Genomic DNA, 21,131 nt, shown 5'->3' with positions numbered 1-21,131 from the left:
TATGCAGAAAAGGAATTTGTCTTCTGAATTCATCCACATCTCACTGACCACATATATTGCCATTCCATTACTCAGTTTCATACCAGATCCTTAGTTATTGACTTTTCTGGCAACATTCTGAGACTGACATTTTTCTCTTTGATATTTCTTCGGTGGTCTTATACCTTAAACATAAACTTTACTGATCACGACATGATTTCCATGGTTATGAGTTATCCAATTTGTCTATTTTCCCTGAGATTTCAACTGCTTTCCTCCAAATCCTGTACACTTCTTAAGATGCTGCAAGCATTCATCTCTTACAAGATCCAGGTTAAATGTCCCCTATGAGGAATTATTTTCTGAATCTCTTCCAATATAATTTAGCATGCATTTTTGCTACCACTGAAATCACACATGTTTATCAATGGAAAATTAACTACCCTAGACTCGTGTTGTATCACCTTGCATTGTGTTATGCAGAATCATTCCCTCTGATACCTGTCAGAAATTATTATATTACAATTCTGATTATATCATTCTCATATCAAAATCCTGAGGCTGGGAAAATAGATCAAGGGGCAGCATGTTTTCCATGCAAACCTGAGTTCAAATCCTCAAATGGAAGTCAGATGGGTAGCACAGGTGTATGTCATCCCAGAATGACCCTACAGCTTGCTAGGAGGCAATTTCAGGAGAATCTTTAGAAGCTAGTCTTGTGTTCACAGGAATGAACAACAAGAGACCCTACCTCAAATAAGAGGGATTTTGAACACACACACACACACACACACACACCCACACACACACACACACACACACACACAGTATCCTTTACTTTTAGATAAACTATAAAGGATTTAGTATATTTAGCATACAATTTATAAGACTAGCAGTAAGATGGCTGCAGAAAATCTCTACAGACACTTTCCCCTTCACTTTACTATTTGCTGTTAATAAATTTTAATAACATCCAGGTACCACACTGTCCTAATTCTGCCTTCACACTTCATCAGATTTTTGTACAGTCTACCCAAGATGCAGTGGCTGATGTTTTCAAATCCTAAATATATATGTTTATTATTGGTATAGAGGCACTGAATAAGACCACCTACATTATCATTATTATTCAATTCTGCAGTACCGCTGATGTCAATATTAGTAAGATTTTTGGTTTTTAATGTTTTACTGTCTGTATGTATAATAACAGCAAGGAATTTTTTCCACTACCCTATTCCTTATATGTAAATCAGTGTGTGTTATTGTAAGTGAGATCATAAATAACCTTTTTTTCTTTAAATTAAAATAGATTTTTTCTTATATAATATATCCTATTACAGTTTCCTCTCCCTCTACTCCTCCCAGTTCCTCCTCACCTCCCCTCACATCTACACATTTTCTGTCTCTCATTGGAAAACAAAAAGGCTTCTAAGGGATAATGTAATGAAATAAAATTAAAAGATAAAACAAAGAATATTGGCTCCACAAGTTTGCACTCCCATGAGCGATGGATGGGTGCTCCCTTAACTCCACACCCTTGCCAGCATGAGCTGTCATTTGGATTATTGATTTTACTCATTCCGATGGGCATAAGATGAACTCTCAAAGTAGTTTTGATTTGCATTCCCCTGATGATTAAGGATGTTGAGCATTTCTTAATATGATTCTCAGCCATTTGAGTTTCCTCTTTTGAGAATTCTGTTTAGACCTGTGCCCCATTGTTAACCGAGCTATTTGTTTTCCTGGTATCTAGTTTTTTGAGTTGTTTATATAGTTTGGATTTTACCCCTCTGAGTCAGAATCCTGCCCAGGAGGTAAAATTTCTTTTCCTATTCTGTAGTCTGCAACTTTGAATGATGGAGTCCTTTCCTGTGCAGGTGATTTTTGGTTTCATAACCAAACTCTTATTTATTGAGTGAGTAGATGGAAGTTTCTGTTATCCAGTGTGTGGATTACAGAGATGCACTTTCTTTACCATTTTGCTTACAGTTGAGAGGAATTCAGTGGTTAATTCTCTCCAAATGCACAATATCATTTGAATTAAATGTGTGTTAAAATTAAAATAAAAGGAAACAAACAAGCAACCAGAAAATACCCTTGATTTGCTAAAGAATAGATATAATATGACATTTCAATCCCCACCACAGTAGTAAAGACAAAACTTCAAAACAGAATTAGTTTGGCTTTGTGGAAAGCTTTTTTGATAGGCCTTATAGTTTTTCTTTTGATAATGAATCCAGGAAAACCCCATGGAATGATGGACCATGCCCTGGGGCTCATTTGCCAATTCAACCTTCTTGTCATGACAAGATATCATTTCTTCATTTGTCTCAATTTCTACTAAACACGCTCTATTCTTTATCTCTGCACTTACTCCCAGGTCAGTGAAAAATCAGATAATCTTTCCTGAACAAAATTATTGATGTCTGATAATGACTTAATTCACTTTTTTCTGTGTTTTGTGATTTTTAAACTACCGGCTTTAGCCCAAAGGAATGAATAAATAATTCAAGTCCATGCTTGGAATTCCCAGTAGGTTGTGTGTTATGATTCTTTCAGTTTAAACAATAACATACAAGAAGGCAGTTCAGATAAACATAATGTATGTTGCCCAGCAGAAACGTTTCATCTAATATTATTAGTTTAGGTTCATTTTATCATTGGAAAAATAACAATCATTAAAATCTATTATTCTATATTATGAGAGAGCATGTCATGCATAGAACACCGTGATAACTGTTGTCTAACCATTATTTTATTTCACACACATAGTATTTCTATAGAAAACCACATTTATAGAAAATCTTAGGTGGGGAAATAGATGTAAATATGCTAGTTGACATGATGCAGAGTTCTTTACTGGTGAGCAATGGGCCTGAGCCTCAAATTTTGATTTTTGCCAAATCATAACTTTCTGAAACTTCTCACAGAAAAATAAAATCAAATAAAATTACACTTAGCTTGCCTTTCAGTGAGATCCATTCATGAACATGTTGTAAATATCCCTCAGAGGTGGTAAAGTCCGTTCTTGGTAAACAATGGAAAATTCATGGCCACAGAAAGTGGTAATTTATGATGGCTATCTTGCTTTTATTTTTAATCACATCATTTTCCTTAAAACGTCAGAAGCTAAGACTCCATAAGTATGATAGCCCACTGTTATGCATGTGCCTATTTCCTGAAGGTCAATTATCTTAGGTTAGTTGTGTTTAATATACATTGAATGTAATCACTACGAAATATACGGTTCATAAGTATTAGCGTTCTACTCTGCACAGTGTGATATTTTCTCAAGTTATCCCACCTCATATCACCCAGGACGTGAATCACTTATGTATCAAGTTTCCATTCTATTCATGTGACCATCCCTTAGTTACTCAGTGCCTCGTAGCAGCCTTCTTAATGATTAGTGCAATTGTTTCAGTATCTCAGTGTCAGTGTTTAAGGAATCTTTAGGTAGCATCCCAACGCATGCAAAAAACTTATGTCCTCATTACTTCTTACTGTAAGAGGTGCCTGAACCATCACATTTTAATCATTGCAAGGGTGAGTATTGTACATGTTGTAAGACAGGGGGTGGCGGGGAGGAGAGAGCACAAGCAAGCACATTGTTGTAATTTATATGAGCTATTGTTGTTCATCAAAATCTTGTCTTAATGTGTTTAATTTTAAAATTTGAGTTATGGATACTGGAGAGATGTCTCAGTGATTAAGAGCGCTTGTTACTCTTTAGTTCCCAGAACTCACCTGGCAGCGCACAAACATTTGCAGCTCTAGTTCCAAGGTTATCTGACACCCTCTTCTGGCCTCCGAAGGCACCAGGAATGCACAAGTTGCACAGACATACATATAGGCAAACCACACAATCACACATAAAACAATCTAAATCTTTAAGAATTAACATTTTAAGGTATGTATGCTAGCACACATTTTAGATTCTACAAGGTATCCATGCCTGTATACGTGTGAGGTTCTTGAAAGTGTGTATTCCTGAATATATATGGGGTTCTGTAAAGTATATAAGCCTCAGTATGTGTGAAGTACTGTAAAGTATATATACCTGAGTGTGTGTGAAGTTCTGTAAATTATGTATGCCTGCGTATGTGTGAGGTTCTGTACCTTTCCCGCAGTTTGGGCACCTAATGTAGGAGTTAAAATCCATCCCTCATAAATGAGTGAGACTTCCATGTTAACTACTTAAACCTATTCTTGTTTCTTAACAGTTTAAATGGAAACAATACAAGAGACGATATCCAAGACTGTTTAAATAAGCTCATGAACTCTGAACCAATGGCGGAGGAACCCCCATGGAACTGGAGCAGGCCCTCTGGATAAGTGAGACAGTTGATTAGCTTGAACTGTTTGGGAGGCCCCCAGGCAGTGGAACCAGGATCTGTTCTTGGTGCATGGGCTGGTTTTTTGAAGCCTGGGGCCTATGCTGGGACACTTTGCTCAGCCTTGGTGTAGGGAGGAGGGGACTGGACCTGCCTTGGCTGAGTCTGCCAGGCTGGGCTGACTCCCCAGGGGAGAGCTTGCCTTGGAGGAGGTGGGAGTGGGGAATGGATTGTGGGGGGAGAGCTGGGGGTGGGAGGAGGGAGGATGGGGGAATTCATGGTTGATATGTGAAATTAAGTTAATTATAAAATAAAAATAACATAAAAAAAGAATTCTTTCAGAGTATTGGCTCATCAGGCAGATACGTGCCATCCTATGGAGCCCAAAAGTTTTCTGGGATGAGTGCAGTTTAGAACATAAATTTTGGAAATGAGCCTGAGAGCTACAGTTTTACTATAGAAGTAAAAACAAATTGAAACAGGCTTAGATTGTAAGCTTCTCTTCCTGGTGCAACCCTGAGCTGCATTGACAACCATTAAGAGAAGTTTGGTGAATAGCAAGTTACTGATATCAGATAATGTATATTGGTCTATGGGCAGATGGGTATATGATGCTGTCAATGAGAGAAACTGGGATGAAAGATACAATACAAGGATATGTGTGCTATCTTTACAATAACCATTTGTAGTACTAAAATTGTTCCATTTAAAAAAAATAATTGTTCCTATTTTTAAAGGTCGCTTTTTAAACTTTATTTTGTTTACTCCCAATGTCCCTTTTTCTTTCCTTCCTGTGGTGGTTTGGTGAAAATGGCCCGCAAATGCTCACAGGGAGTGGCATTATTTGGAAGGATTAGGATGTGTGGCCTTGTAAAAGTAGGTGTAGCCTTGTTGGAGGATGTGTGTCACTGGGAGTGGACTTTGACATTTCAGAAGCTCAATCCAGGTCCAGTCTCTCTCTCTCTCTCTCTCTCTCTCTCTCTCTCTCTCTCTCTCTCTCTCTCTCTCTCTCTCTCTCTCTCTCTCTCCTCCTGCCGCCTGCAGATGCCGATGTAGAAGTCTAAAGCTACTTCTCCAGCCCCATGTCACCTGCATGCCTTCATGCTTCCTGTCGTGATGGCAGTAGACTGAGTAAGCCTCTGAACTGTACGTTAGTCCCAATTAAGTGCTTACTTTTATTAGAGTGCCATGGACAGAGTGTTTATTCACAGCAATATGACACTAATTAAGGTATTTTCCAATTTGTTTTGTTCCTTATGTTTGCTACTACCCTTTCTAGACTTCTGATTTTCCCTGTTGTTCTACAGGGATATGAACCCAACACCTGATTCCTATATGAGTCAGGAGATCATTATGTTTGTGTCTTAAATTCTGGGGCTCCAGGCTTCTTCATCTTCTTGCTTTGCTTTTATCCTTGCTTATTTTTTCTCTCCTTGTTTATCTTTTGAACTCTCTTAGTATTTATAATACATAAAGTATTTTCACATGTACTCTGACATTTGAATTTCATAGCATCCAATTGAGTTGATGATAATTATAACTCCTGATAATAAATGAAAAAAAAAAGAGTTTCAGAGAAGATCAATATGTAAATAAATACACAAATAAAAATAAAAAATACTGGAATTTAAAACATTAAAATTTGGGTAAATATCTAAGAGCTTTGAAAAGGTATCTAAACTTCAAAATCACTTCTGCTAAAATATATGGTAGCATTTTACAATAAAAGCTTCAATTTATTAATTATTTTGTTTTATTTTCTACTGCTCTCTGAACATAGGCCTGGGAATTTATATAAAAATATCTAAAAATTAAGGTAAAAAAACACGACAACTTTTATTTATAAATACAGGGTTATTTTACTTTGATTAGTGATGTTTTAATTTAACACATATTTCTTGATTGTATGTTTTATTTTCAATATCTGAAAACAGGTTTTAAATCTGCCTGTGCCTGATATTGAGTCTAAGTAAATATTCTTTTCTCTAGGAGTCAGTCATGCAATATTTTCTAATTGAATAACAAATAATAAACTATATAATTTGCATTTATATTTTTCATATATAAGACAGGTTGACCTTATATATAAGGTAATATTCCATTATTAGAAGGTCATTGTTTTAATGTATTTTGAGGTATACTGCAATATGAAATAGATAATTTTTGTTTTTTTATTTCTGATCATCATGCATGTATTATAACTATTAGTAGGGTTTGGTTACTTATACTGGCTTCAGATAAATAACGAGTCTTATTTTATAGATAAAATGAAACTTTTCAGTGGACAGTTACTACATTTTATGAAATATCTGAAAAGCTTGAAATTTATTTGTTTATATTTTATCATTAAGGCTAAGAAAAAAAACATCGGCAGCTATCACTGAAAATGATATTAGCTGAGTTTTTCAAAGGCATGTCCAAATGCCATTATAAACTGCATTTACTCTGTGCTTCTGTGCTTTATAAAATGTCATTTGGTTGTATTTTTGTAATTTGGAGGACTGCCTACTTGATTCTGCATTCTAAACCATTACTTTACACATTAATGTGGTTATTATTCCTTTTTTTAGATTCATAATCTGATAAGCTGCTTTGTTCCTTGTTTACTTTTTTAAGAGATAGAGGCAAGGTTACTATCATACTGAATTTATCATTTATAAGAATTATTTAGATTTTTCCTTTGTTGATGTTTATTCTTGAAACTCCTGATTGTAGGGATAGCCTTGTGGCCACTTCATTGATCTCCAGTAGCAATGGTCAAAAGGAGCAATTCGATTGCTTTGATCAGAAACGAAACATTATCCCCCAAATGCTACCTCTTGCCATTTTTGCAATTCCTATAACATAATGCTGTGTACATCATGGAACATACACTATTAACTAATCCTTATAACATGATGCTGTATACATGATGGAACATACATTATTAAGTAATCCCTAAAACATGATGCTGTGTGCATCATGGAACATACATTATTAAGTAATCCCTATAACATGATGTTATGGGCATTATTAAGTAGCAGAGACAGTGTCCTTAGGTAGTGAAAATACCACATTTAAATTTGTAACCCTGTTTGTTTGGGTTTCTATTTGTATTTTTAAGTTTCTTGCAAGGAAAAAGGAAAGTTAATTCTGGATTTGTTCATAACTCGGGGAATTATTAAGCAGATTACAAACTCATCACAAGCATTGCTCATGTTTATTGGTTTTGCATCGGAGCTTGGAAAGACACTGTAAAATTCAGGAATACATGAGGTTCAATGGGTAGAATAATTACAAAAGGATTTGAAAACTTAATGAAGGGCACAGAACATTTCTCTTGGAATTGTCTTTTGTTTTAACTGTACATTACTGTTGAGCCATATAAACCTAAGATAAAATGGGGAGAAAAAATTTGCAAATGTTTGACCACCTCCTTGAAGACCTAAATAAAATAAATGTACTTTTAAAACTACTTAAAAATAAAAAGGTAATTTTTTTTCCTCATAAAGTCTCAATTATGCATTCTCAGAATTAGAGTGGAACTAAGCAAAGATGGCTGTAACAAAAAATGCTTCTGCTAAACATATATATATATGTTTATATATATATATATATATGTGTATATATATATATATATATCACATGTCTGTCATAGACTAAGTTTGTGTGTTTGTAAGTGTGTATGGGTTTGTGTATGCATGTGAGCAAATGAATGTCTGTGTGTGTGTGTGTGTGTGTGTGTGTGTGTGTGTATGTTCCCGTGTTTTCATGCGAAAGACTGAAGTTGAAGCCTGGTGTTTGACCTCCAGGATCCTTCTGTCTTCTTTCCTCTTAAAGGACAAGGGGACTCCAATGCAGCATTGCTATGCTTGATTTTTTTATAACTGTGTTGGGGATTTGAAATCAGGTTTCACTACTTTTTGGCAATAAGTACTTTGCCAATTGAATATTCTTTGTCTCCCAAGTTAAATTAGATAAAGGTCTCAATTGATTCCTTTTTCCTTCACAGATTTTGGCTTCATTCCTTTTTACACCTATTTCCTTCATGTGATTACGGCAAAGAAGACAAAATACACATTACTAATACATCTACAACAAGACATCATAGCTCAGTGTATGATGGCATAGCTCCGTAGAAGCCCCTGGGGAGATGAATCTAAAAGAATGCTGGTTAAGGCCCAAAATGTGCTATCCATAGAGATCCTGTCTCAAACATACCCAGACCTGAGGTTCTGTCGTCCTCATTTCCCCAATGTTCTGTATCCAGACTGTGTGGTATCTTCAGCAATAAGATGTTACCGTAAAGTTCTAGGATGTGACTGGGGCTGGCAATACCATATATTGTCTGGGGGAGTCTCTTCCGTCCCCTGACCAAAACTCAAAGGGAGGTTTCTCATGCCTGGCTCTTGGATGGAGCTTTATTACCTGGTGTTCACACACACACACACACACACACACACACACACACACACACACACACTGTATATGTATATTTAGTTGAACATTAATATAATTCTCTGTGGGTTTTTTAAGCATCCTTACTGTAAAGACTAGTCCTCATACCATAGAAAGGTGCTATGAAAGCTGCCAAGGGAGAAAAGCAATTAATAGCCTTCCAAAAGTACAGATCCTAGAAGCCACCACAACAATGACTGGCCTGCGTGGTATCCTGACAGGTGAGATACTGGCATCTCTTTTTGTCATTTTTTTCCTATCAGTTAACGAAAGACATACAAAAATGGTATGTATTATGTTTTCATACATGTCTCTGAACTTAAAAAGAATTCGAGGTACATTATCAAACAAAAAAAATCCATGTAGTAAAATTAGACCTGCTTTTTGTTTATATAAAATGTCACATTGGACAACATTTTTAGATATTGCACACAAACATTCTAAAATAGTGTGAACGGAGTGGTAACTTAAACAAGTAATCGGGTGAAAATGGAGCTCCGCAGTGAGAAGTTGTCTTAGCATATACAGATGCTGGGTTCAATCAAATAATGAAAAAACTGATAGTCACTTAGAATCATATAATAACCACCACTCTTAGATATGCATAGGGATGGAAGAAAACTAAGTTTGGGATACAGTGATGACAGGGTGAATATAGTTTTAAAAAAGGACACCACTGCAGTTATTTGATGGATATTGGGTGTGAAGTCATCATTCAACAGTTTCACAGGGAAGAAAACATATAACCACCATAGGGAATGGTATAGGTGTACATGTTTTCTCATAGGTAGAAATATAAAATCACAGTACATTTTTGCATATTGCTAATTCTCTTAAGACTAAATATACTTTTATTTATATGTGTATGTGTATGTTTCTGTGTCCACTGTGTGAACACAAGTATCACTGAAGGACAGAAAAGGGCATGGGATCTCTGGGAACTGGAGGTATGAGCTGTCTGACACATGCTCAAAGCTAAATTCAGCTCCTCTAAAAGAACTGCAAGTACTCCTTAAACCCTTAGCATCTCTCCAGCCCCCCAGTCATTACAGTTAAAAAAGATTTACTATATTCACTTCCCTATTGAAAAATGTCCAATTATAATTTATATGTCTCACAATTCCTATTATACCAACAGAATAATAAAAAAAAAATTAAAAAGACTTAAACTTACTCAATGTTTATTAGTACTCAAAAATACCTCATTGTTTTGTCCCCCATAAACATTTGGCATGTACAATGTTAAAATCAGCAGACAAAGAAAAGTGTCTTCTCATAGCCAATATTAAATGCATTCTATTATTATTTAGGAATCAATAGAAATTGTAACGTTCAACACATTCAACTTCAATTAATTTCATTCTTGATTTGATTTATTCCTAGGAGTGGAAGAATTTATTGTTTGTTTTATTTTTTACTTTAATTAAATATAGCAATGAAAAACAAAACATATCATCAAAACTCATCAATTTTTCTGAACCAACAAATTAAATATCAATATTTAAAATAAAATAATTCAAATATTTCAAGTTTTTGGTAGTGTGGATATGAGTGGGTATTCATATGGGTTCATGTATATCTGCAGGTGAAGATAAACATGTATGCAGACATTTGCAGAAAAACCATGGCTTTCATCCTTGGGAAAGTCAGATACCTCCTTTGTGATAGACTCTCACATTGGTCTTTGAGATTGTAATTAGACTAAGCTTGCTGGTCAGGATGCATGCAGGAATTGCTCCCTTGACTGCCTCATAGGCAGTGGGATTAAAAACACATGCTACTCTGCCTGGCATTCACATGGATGCTAGGGCGAAAAACTCAGGTCCTCAAGCTTGTCTGCCAGTTCACTTACTGAGTCATCTCTTTATTCCCGTTCATGAATTCATTCAGGTTACAAAGGTCAGCAAAAGAAGGTTGTTCACACTGCATCATACATCCACATAGAAAGCTGGCATGTTCTGAATTGAATAAGCAGGTCTCATAGGTGTCATTACCGTTACATCTATGTTCTTACATTTTCTTCATCCTTAGTGTGCCTTTCTGGAACTCTTGGATAGAAATGTATTTTGCATTCATTTTATTTGGTTCCACTTGATAGATGTCATTGCTTTGGTCTTAATTGCTTTTAGCTGTAGATTTTATTACTAAGCATGCGATCTAAACATAGGAATAATTAGGGCATCTTTCAAATGTGTCACTTTATCCTCTGTGAATCCTAAAAAGAGACTACATGAATAATAGCAATTATTCCATTTTAAATATTCTCACTTCGTATTAGAAGCTAAAATGGCCAGAGCATAAATACTGATAACTAATCCTCAGAGAAACAAGGTGTTTTATTCTTTCTTTCTTTTCCTGCCTGTGCAAAGAAAATTAGGAAAACAGTCAATATTTGTTTTCTAGGAACATTTCCCTTCTGTTCACATTTGTGTCTGGGTGTTTACTTGGTTTGTGTCATTCTCAAGAGATGTGGCTTATTATTGCCTCTTGGATGGCAGTCTCAGAAATCCAAGGGCAATTGTTTGTTCTTCCCATGAACCACTTCCAATGGTTATTATTCAGTCCCAAAGTGTTAAAAATAACATGGGTTATTTGTTATGAAGTTATTGAAGCTATTTTAATACTTTTTATAAAATAAATACCAGTTTTTGAGTCATATAGTGGATTTTTTACAGGCAATGGATTGTTTTAATATAAATGTTGACATTTTATTTAGGCTTCATACAAGGACGAACAGCAATTTGAAGCTATCAAATAAACTCTACACTTGTTTATTTGCGGTAGGTAGACAGTTAAACATAGACGCGTATTTTGTTGCTCCTTCAAGATTTGGTTATTTTTAATATCATTTGGCTCACAGTAAACCCTAATATTGACAATTATAAAAGGGTATCTCACTTTTTACAGCCAAGTATTGATCATTTCCCACATCTTTCCATATGGAACTCTGTTAAACATATACTCAGGTGATGTATACACATGTATTAGATAGGGTAGCTTAATGGTGTGGAGTGACCAAAGGCCTCACTGAAATTCACAAACTCTTGGAGAGTGGAATATTTACGTGATCCAATTCTAACACTCAAATATAAATGATTATAACTCACTACCTTTGACATGAGAAATACAATCACTGTGTCTCATTTTATCTATGTATAAAGCAGACAAAGTAAAAGAAGATAAAACAATGCTTGGTAAAAGTATATCTACAGGGCAATGAAAATTCTATGACTAATCTCGTTCTCAGAATGAGTGATGTGATGAACTTCCCATTGACATTAAGGTTGGAATAAACCTGATCCTACAAACTGTGCCAAAGTGAAACCGAAGATACCTGACTACGATATTGAGTTTTTTCTTTGGATATGTATCCAGAAATGATATTTTAAAAAAATAGAAAATTGAGTTTATTCTTTGAGGAATCTTCATACTGTTTCCATAATCTCTACATCAGTCTACATTCTGTCTTGTATGCAAGGACCCTCTATTTCTCATATTCTTATTCAGTGATGTGACAGCTCATTATTCTGATGGCTGTTCTAATGTAGATGGCATCTCATCATGGCTGTGATTTACGCTTCCCAGATAATTAGCTAAGTGATTTTTCTTTATTAACCACAAACCTATTGGCTTGTAATCTGGGAAATGTTATAACTTAAGCTTTGTAAATAGTACTGAATTGTTTGACTGATTGTTTTTCCACATGTTTTTATCTCTTTCTTGACAACCTGAAGTTCAGGTACCTGAAATATTGGATGAATGAAATTGTTTAATATTGATTCTTTTTAATTTATGGAATTATTTTTTCAATTTTAGAGTATTGACACTGTCAAATTTTAAATTAAAGTAAAGGACACGTAGTAACTAAGTGGATGGACATACCCTCACAACTTTCACTGGCAAGGAGGTTTTCACTATTGTCATTTTGTTCTTAGCCTGCTGCTCATGCCCTTCTTGATCTTAAGTCTTAACTGGCTGAAGTCCCCTGTATCATGTATCAGCTGTTAATGGAGTCACAGCATTTCTTCCAGTGATTTAGAATAGCAGAAATAAAATATTTTTCCATTTTATTATATATTTTGTTATTTGTAATAATTTTTAAATTTAAATATGTTTTGATCATATTCTTCCCCTCCTCTGAGTGCTTCAAGATCCTCTCCCAATCCCTACCCATCCAACCTTAAGCTCCCCCCACAAAAAAAAAAAACAATACAACAAAATCCTTCAAACCCAAGAAAAAAAAATAAAACTACATCCAAAAATAAAAAAATAAAAACACCAAGCTGTAACCAAAAAATATAAAACATGGAAGAATTTCAAAACAAATAGACACACTAACTCCATATATTGGAAAATACTCATATATATTGGCACCAAAAATTGGATGACATTTTCAAAATAACAAAACTTTCACAGATCTACTACAAATTCTTAGCTTCCTATCAAAAAGCATTTTTTTTTGCGTCCATCACATCCTATTAAGCCCCCATAGAACAAAATTTTCCTCTGCTAACATTGTAAGGCTAGAAGATCCACCTTGTGGCCATGGTACCCTAAACCAGGGAATCCTTCCTGAAGTGCCATTGAAACCACCCCAGTTTTTTCTCATTACAGCATGAGAGTTATTATTCTCTCATGTTTGTTATTTTCCTCTGCTCCAGGGGCTTCCCAGATTCAGATAGTTGAGACATTGTCCATGAGACTCAATCCTTCCAACTGTGAAAACATATCTCTTCAAGTGGAAGCAACACATGTTTTAGCATCATTTTACTGGATTTTCACAAGGCAATGTATCTGGAAATATTCAGTCTAATGATTTTTCTTGAAAATTGGCTTTTGGAAATATGTATTTATAAGATTTCATATTTATTAGCAGAAGAGAAGTAGAGTGGAATGGATTTACATTTGTTCCAATGAGATTCAAGATGTAGGAAACATTTTCACTCCTTTTTAAACAAATGGCTATGAACATCTTTTTATGTGCCAGGAACTCTGCCCTTTGTTGATCACTAAGTCATTTAGGAACAAGAGACAAACAAGGGACATTGTCCAAGAAGTCTGGATTTAACCGTATTGGGGAAAATCCTGGTAAATGAGTAAAAATAAGAATTTGGAGCTTGCTTGTGGAAGGAAAACATTTAAACTAAGTCATCAAAAATTTAGAAAGTATGCAAGAATGATTATGAACTTAGTGAGCTGTTGTAATTAAATGAAATAGCAGTGCCGACAGATTTCTGAAAGTATTGGAGCATGGTAATAAGGGGAACCTTAACATGAATTCACTTAGTGTGGAGTTTTTGAAAAAAAAAAAAAAAAAGACAAGAAGGGTTAAGATTAGTCAAACATTTCCTTAAAATGATGTTAAATTTTAACAATATCAAGTTAAACATCCTGTCTGTATTGAATTGGTATACTTCATGTTTACATTAGAAGTATAAATAAGACTTAAATAGGTAAGTTTCGGCAGAATGTGCCTAACAGCAGCCCCGTATATGCGTTTTAGGTTGGTTGAAGAAGCGATTAGCATTTACGAATGATAGAAACTTAAAATTGTGCAAGCTGAGAAGCAAGCATGACAGACGAATTCTTAAGAAACTCGGTTTTAACTCCTGTCAATGTGATCTTAAGATACAGGCTAACATAATGAAGAGATAGAATACCAAAAGCATGAATCAGTTCTTGACCTTCCATTACGATGGACAAGTCTTCTAATGAGTGGATATGACCTTCCACCACAGTGAACCTCTTTACATGCTTAAGTTGACCATCCCAAGAGGGGAACAATGTTAAGAAAAAAAAAAAGACCTTTTTTTCTTTCTTTCCTTTTCCTTTTTTTTTTTTTTTTTTTAAATGTCCTGGTTTTCAGAACAGTAAAAGTGTATTTAGACCCAGGTAAAAGGTGTTTTTTTTTTTTCTACTTTCACTTACTATTTGAAAACAAAATGACTAAGAGCTCCTATTTCTAGGAGCTTAACTATAAATTAATTGCCACCTTCCTGCTACCCAGCCAAAAATGGAACTTCAACCTATTTATTTTTCTACAAGGAGATTATGATGTATGTTTCTTTGTCTATGTAATCATAACTAATTAGCCCGTTAATTGTCTCATCGAAATGGGGGTGTATAATAAAGATTTGTAGATGTACTTAAAAATTATTTAGATTAAAAGGAGTCAGAGTATAAGGTAGATTTGCTAGGGCAAACAGCTGTGTTTCCTTGTTCCTAGGTAACCTTTGGAGTAAAAGTATTTCCCACACAAGATTCTTAATTATTTCATTATAAATGGCACTTATTTCAGTTATTTTCACTATGAGTAATGATTCACTTAATCTTAGAAATGGAATCGGAGAATGGAACACAGTTGTAGCGTGATTGCCACAACTCAGTGCAAGTCCCTGAGGTCAACTCTCTAAACCTTAAACACCAGTCTTGACTCTGCTGACTCCCCATGGGAGACCTTGCCTTGGAGGAGTTGGGAATGGGAGGAGGTTTGGGGTGGAAGGCTGGGGGCGGTAAGAGGGAGGACAGGAGAATCTGTGGTTGGTATGTAAAGTGAATAGAAAATCTCCTAATTAAAAAAATATAAATATATATATGAAAAAAAAACAGTCTTGAAGATATTGTATTTGCTGTCTGTTACCCTAATGTTGGGGCCATTTACCTTTTTACTTCAAACTAGAAGACAGAAATACAAAGAAATATTTACTTTCCCTTATGAATTATGATTATATTCATACCTGACAAAACGATGGATAAAGTTTAATGTACTTGCCTAAGAACATTATGAAAACCAATTCTTTCAATTTCGATATAAAATTTTGATTCTTCTCTCCACCCACTCACCTCCCCAAAGAAAACTGTCCAGACAAGAAATCTTTGGAGAGCCCTTAAAAATTGTGATAAAGGTACTGAAGTGTAGCTCTTCAGAGTTGATTCCCCCTTGGCAGTGGTGGAGTGTGGAGAAGGCTCAGTTATCTTTAAGAGACTAGCTGCTGGGATTTTGACCATGCTTCAATGAGTACACTGGCAACACAAATTAGAGTATATATATAATTTTCTGTAGGCAGCACAAGGGTGGGAGGGTGGCCCTGGGAGGAATGATAAGCAAATGTGAGCCGGTGCATTGTATGAAATTCCCAAATAATCAATAAATATATTATGTTGAAAAATTCGCTCTAAGCTCTGAAAATGAATATTTATATATGCTGTGGATATTCTACAAAACAGTTTATGTAGAAGCAGTATTAAGATTTTCAGCTAGGGTCAGAGATAGGGCTCATCAAGTAAAAACACTTGTTGGCCTTTCAAGCATGACAATCTGAGCTGGACCCCGGGAACCTACGGGGAGGTGGAAGAGGCCCAGGCTCACAGTGCTGTCTTCTGATACCCACATATACCCATGACATAAGTGTCCCCCCTCACATATGTATGCCAACAGTAAAAATAAGTGTAAAAGAACAAAAACATTAATAGTTCTATTTCTTTATAAAATATCATTTCTCCATGATTATTAGTAGTTTATCAGATGAGAAATTTAATGGTATAGATCTAAATACAATCTGTTTTTTTCTTGCAATTTTTCAGATTTTCATGGTATTACTTTTTCTATATATAATATAGTTGTGCTAATGTGTTTTTTAACTTCATATTTTTAATAGGTGACATTCAATGATTACTGGGATCTTCAGAGTCATTTTGCAACTTATCAAACAGAATGGAATTTGTGTTTTCCTCCAGTTCACATAAGATATTTTCTACAGTGAATTTCAGCTAAAGCTACAAAACAAATCACATCTTCTTGAAAAGTGTGAAGATTTCTAAGTATTTTTTTAGACCATGAATAGACTGAAAGTAGAAATCAATAGCAGAAGGAATATGGAAATGTTCATAATTACAAAGAAATTGAGAAACATTTTTAACATGAGGTTAAAGTTGAAACTAAAAGGGAATAAGTAAACATTTTCAGATGGAATGAGTAAAAGAGGTGAATTGATACCTTAAAATAAGTAATATTAATTTAAGCTTGAGAAAACTGAACAAAACAATAGAAAGAAAGTCACTTTCACTTCTGTCCCTTTATTCTGAGAGTTTTTATGTAATATGACCTGAACTCTACAAGGAAAAGAGTCATAAACGCAGAGATGCTTTTAAAACAATCTAACTGTTATTGCTAACTTCCTCCTCCTAAAATGCGTTAGTGTTGTTGTTTATGTATTAGCATTATTTAATACCCCCTGATATAATCATATTTCCACAGACCTACTCATTTTTCATCAAACCAAAGTATGTGCAGTTTTTCCTATTTCTTTAAATCATTTCTGCAGGTTTGTGTGTCACATGAAACTGAATTAGTACACATAATTTCCCTTTCATTCAAGGAGTCATAAGATAGATGAAGAAAATTATGTAAAGAACTCAAGAAATGAGACATCAACAAACCAAACAATCCAATTAAAAGTGGGGTACAGATCTAAACAGAGTTATTAAGAAAAGAATCTCAAGTGGCTGAAAAGCAATGTTCTTAACCACCTCGCAAATGCAAATCGAAACCACTTTGAGATTCCACATTACACCTGTCAGAATGGCTAAAATCAATAACATAAATGACAACTCATGCTGGCAAGGGTATGGAGAAAGAGGGACCCAGAAAGACAAACATGATATGTGCCCACTTATGAGTGGATAGTAGCTGTTAAGTAAAGGATAATCACACTATATTCCACAGACTGGGAGAAGCTATATAACAAGGAGGGATCTGGGGGGATGCATAGATCTCCCTGGGATAGGGGCAACGGAATAGATTTTATGGGTATAGTGGGGATGGGTGGAGATGGGAACAAGAGGAATCAGGTTGAAGAGAGGATTGATGGAGAGAGTACAGTACAAGACAACTGGAATAGGTGGACACTTAGTGGGGTATATGGAAACCTATTACAGTGAAAAATTCTGGAACCTATGAAAATGACACTAGCTAGGACTCCTATTAATGGAAGATATAGAACCTGAACTGGCCATCTTCTATAACCAGGTGAGGCTCTCAGTAGTAGAACTGGGACACCAATGTAGCCACAAAACCATCCAACCTACAACTGTCCAGTCTGCAAAATGTACTGGGGCAATGGTGGCTCCGGGCTTGTGGGAGTTACCAAATAATGATTGGTCTAACTGGAGACTCAAGCCATAAAAGGCTTCCCATGTCCAACACTGCCTGGATGGCCAGGCTCCAGAAGCTGCATGGCTTCTAGTGTAGAAACCGACATGACCAAAAAAAAAAAAAAAATCAGTGAAATGATTTCTAATGATACTCACAGATTGGTGCCCACATCAATCTTCAGAGTTGCTTTCTTCAGGAGCTAATGGGACCAGATACAGAGACCCACAGCCAAACATTAGACAGATCCAGGGGAACCCCATTGAAGAGGTAGAGGAAGGATTATTGTAGGAGCCAGGGGGTCCTGGACACTAGGAGAACACTGCTCACTAAGCAGGGCTCATAGGGGCTTGCAGAGCCTGAAGCAGCCACCACGGAGCCTGCACAGGTCTGCATAGACGTGGGTGTTTAGGACTCCTATCAGTGAGACTGTGGGTATCTCTGACTATGTTGCCTGCTTGTGGGACCGTTTTCCTCTTATTGGGCTACCTAAACCAGCCTTGAATTGAGGTCTTATGCCTGGTTTTATTGCATCATGTTATGCCGTATACAGTTGCTATCCCTGGCAAGCTTGCTCATTTTTGAAGGGAAAGGGAGAAGCATTGGATCTGGGGTAGAGGATTTGGGTGGCAACTGGAAGGAGGGGAGCGAGAGACTGTGGGCAGTATGCATATGAAAGAAGAATAAGGAAAAAGAAAATATGTCACTATTTTTTTTGCTTCCACATTATGTGTAATATCTGAATGGTCATAGTACGTTTAGCTGGGTAATTAGGAAGCTAATATTTAAAGCTGAATTTATTTTTCAAATATAAAGTAGACCTGTGTGGTGATATTTTGTTTGTGCTGAAATAGGGTGATATTTGTGCTTTAATAAATAAAGGTTGCCTGGAGATTAGAGGAAAAAGATCAGCCTTTTTAAGTAAACAAAGAAGTCAGGCAATGGTAGCACATCCCTTTTTAATCCTGTCACTTGGCAGGCAGGGATCAGTCTGGATCTCTGTGAGTTCAAGGCCACACTGGAAACAGAGCCAGATGTGGTGGCACATGCCTTAAATTTTAACACTAGTTAACCATGGAGGTCTGGAGGTCTGTACATAAAGACAGGAAGTAACAGAGCTGGGCAGGAAGAGGAAGTGATGTATTTGGGCAGAGAGAGCAAATCAGATGGCAGAACAGCAAGGCATATAGGCATGGGTAGACAGGAAGTAACTCGCATTTGGAAGCTGAGGTATCAGTGAATTGAGGTTAGCTTGTGGCTGTTCCTATTCCTCTGATCTCTCTTGGGCTTTAATGCCTATATCTGGCTCTGTGTTTTTTATTTAATAAGACTGTTTAGAAATTAATCTACAGACCTGTACATATTTTGTTAAATAAACTAATGAGTACAGAAATTTTGCTTTGTTTTCATGTATTTATATTATATATTTATATATTCTTTGTATTTTTATTTATAAGATTACCAGCTTGTCATTTTTATTTAATTGATTCAAACATTTATAAGTTCTTAAAATATCCCAACTTCAGTGTAAGAAATAGTATATGAAACCCTAAGATTTATTAAAAAGATCCAAAAGTGAATAAGTTTTCATACAGATAATGCTTATGACTAGAGATATGGCTAAGATAGATGCTTAAGAAGGAGCTTTTAAAGTATTTAACTATTAAAGTAAAGTTCTAGAGTTAGAGTACTTGAACAGAGGAAAATTCCAGAGATGGAAATGATTTGAAACCTTCCCTATAGTCTGAGCAGCAAAATGTTAAATATTTAAAATATCACAAGCAAAATATCTCTTTGAGATGCTCTTTAAAAACTATTATTAGTTCTGTATTTTTAAGTGCTTTGGGGTAGAAGAAGGATGATAAACACCATGTGTGAGAGGTAAAAATACATTTTATATAAAATATGGAAAATTCAGAATTTAAACCTTTTTCACAGAAAATTACATTTTAGGATAGAAAAAAACAGGAGAGAAATTTGACCAATTATCTGTACCCTTCAGATAGTATACATTTTTTTCTTCTAATTTTACAGGTTGGTTTTCTTTGTATTTTCTTCCTGCAAAAAATGGCCTTCTAGAACATTTTAAAATCTTACAATAATACAATTAAATATATTAATTTCACACCCCTGATTCTTAATAGGCCTTAGAAGGTTTTCAGGTCACAATCTAATTTAAGAACTGGGACCAATAAGAAAAGATCTCATTTACATATGTTGAATTATGCATGAAAAGTATAAAAAGTTCCCTACAGTAATGCCCTAATTATGCTTTAATTCATTAATATGAAAATTCTGGCTTAGCTGTGCCACATTCTCACAACTGGGACAGAATTAAAGAAATTATATCATATACATGATAATAAAATCTTCATTTATATCCTTGTGTAAAAATCTATTTTGCTACTTCTGGTAATGGTCTGGATTGTTTTTTAACTACAACACAGAGCATAATGAACAGGGCTAAATTTATAAAAATAGAGAGTCTATATCGGTTTATGTTGCACATTTAACACACTTAAAGACTGTTGTCATGAACACTAGAAATGCTTTAGAACAATTTCATTGATTGCTTACATTTAACAATCACTTTGCCATTTATTGGTTAATTTTGCACCAAATGAAGCACACTTAGAAGGCAGGAGAATAAAGTAGACTTACCTACCCCATTGTGGAAATAATAAAATCAAAAGGCTTATTTGGAGGGGGCTACTGTGCTTTTTAAGTATCTTACATAAAAAAAAACAAAACACCCATACTATAAGCTTTCATCACTATTGTAACCCAGAAAACAAGAATCACATACCTATATGCTTCTGTCTTCTTCAGACCAGTAGCCCTCCTATTTTGCATGACATGGTATTATCTTTCCAATTCGGCAGTGATAAAATAGAATTTCTACATAGAAAAATATACTGTGAACTGCAAGCCTTTTCCAAAGTTTTTCATACATGAATGCTTGCTTCAAAGCAGCTCTGTGTTTGTTTTTGCTTTTTTTTTTTTTTTTTTATAAATTAGTGAGTTTAAGTACCAATCTCTTTGTTTAATAAATAAAAGAGCCTTAAAATTACATTCATCAAAAACTAGGGCATTAAGATAAATAGAACTATAACTCTAAGCATCAGGACAAATTATTGTGCTAACAGGAGAACTGCCTTTTTATTGTCATTACTTACATTTGCTTAGGAAAGATAGTGAAGTTTTAGTCAATGATTTTGCTATGGAAAATG

At 35.1% G+C, this 21,131-nt stretch overlaps 1 protein-coding gene across 3 annotated transcripts in view; it reads right to left on the bottom strand.

Annotated features, from left to right (window-relative positions):
• The window catches only part of Mgat4c (MGAT4 family member C), a 675,471-nt gene that overhangs the window by 318,935 nt on the left and 335,405 nt on the right, over positions 1 to 21,131 (bottom strand). The window lies entirely within an intron of this gene.

Source organism: Peromyscus maniculatus, chromosome 18 (genome assembly GCF_049852395.1).
Source record: "Peromyscus maniculatus bairdii isolate BWxNUB_F1_BW_parent chromosome 18, HU_Pman_BW_mat_3.1, whole genome shotgun sequence".
Classification (NCBI taxonomy): domain Eukaryota; kingdom Metazoa; phylum Chordata; class Mammalia; order Rodentia; family Cricetidae; genus Peromyscus; species Peromyscus maniculatus.
This window is presented reverse-complemented; position numbering and strand designations above follow the sequence as displayed.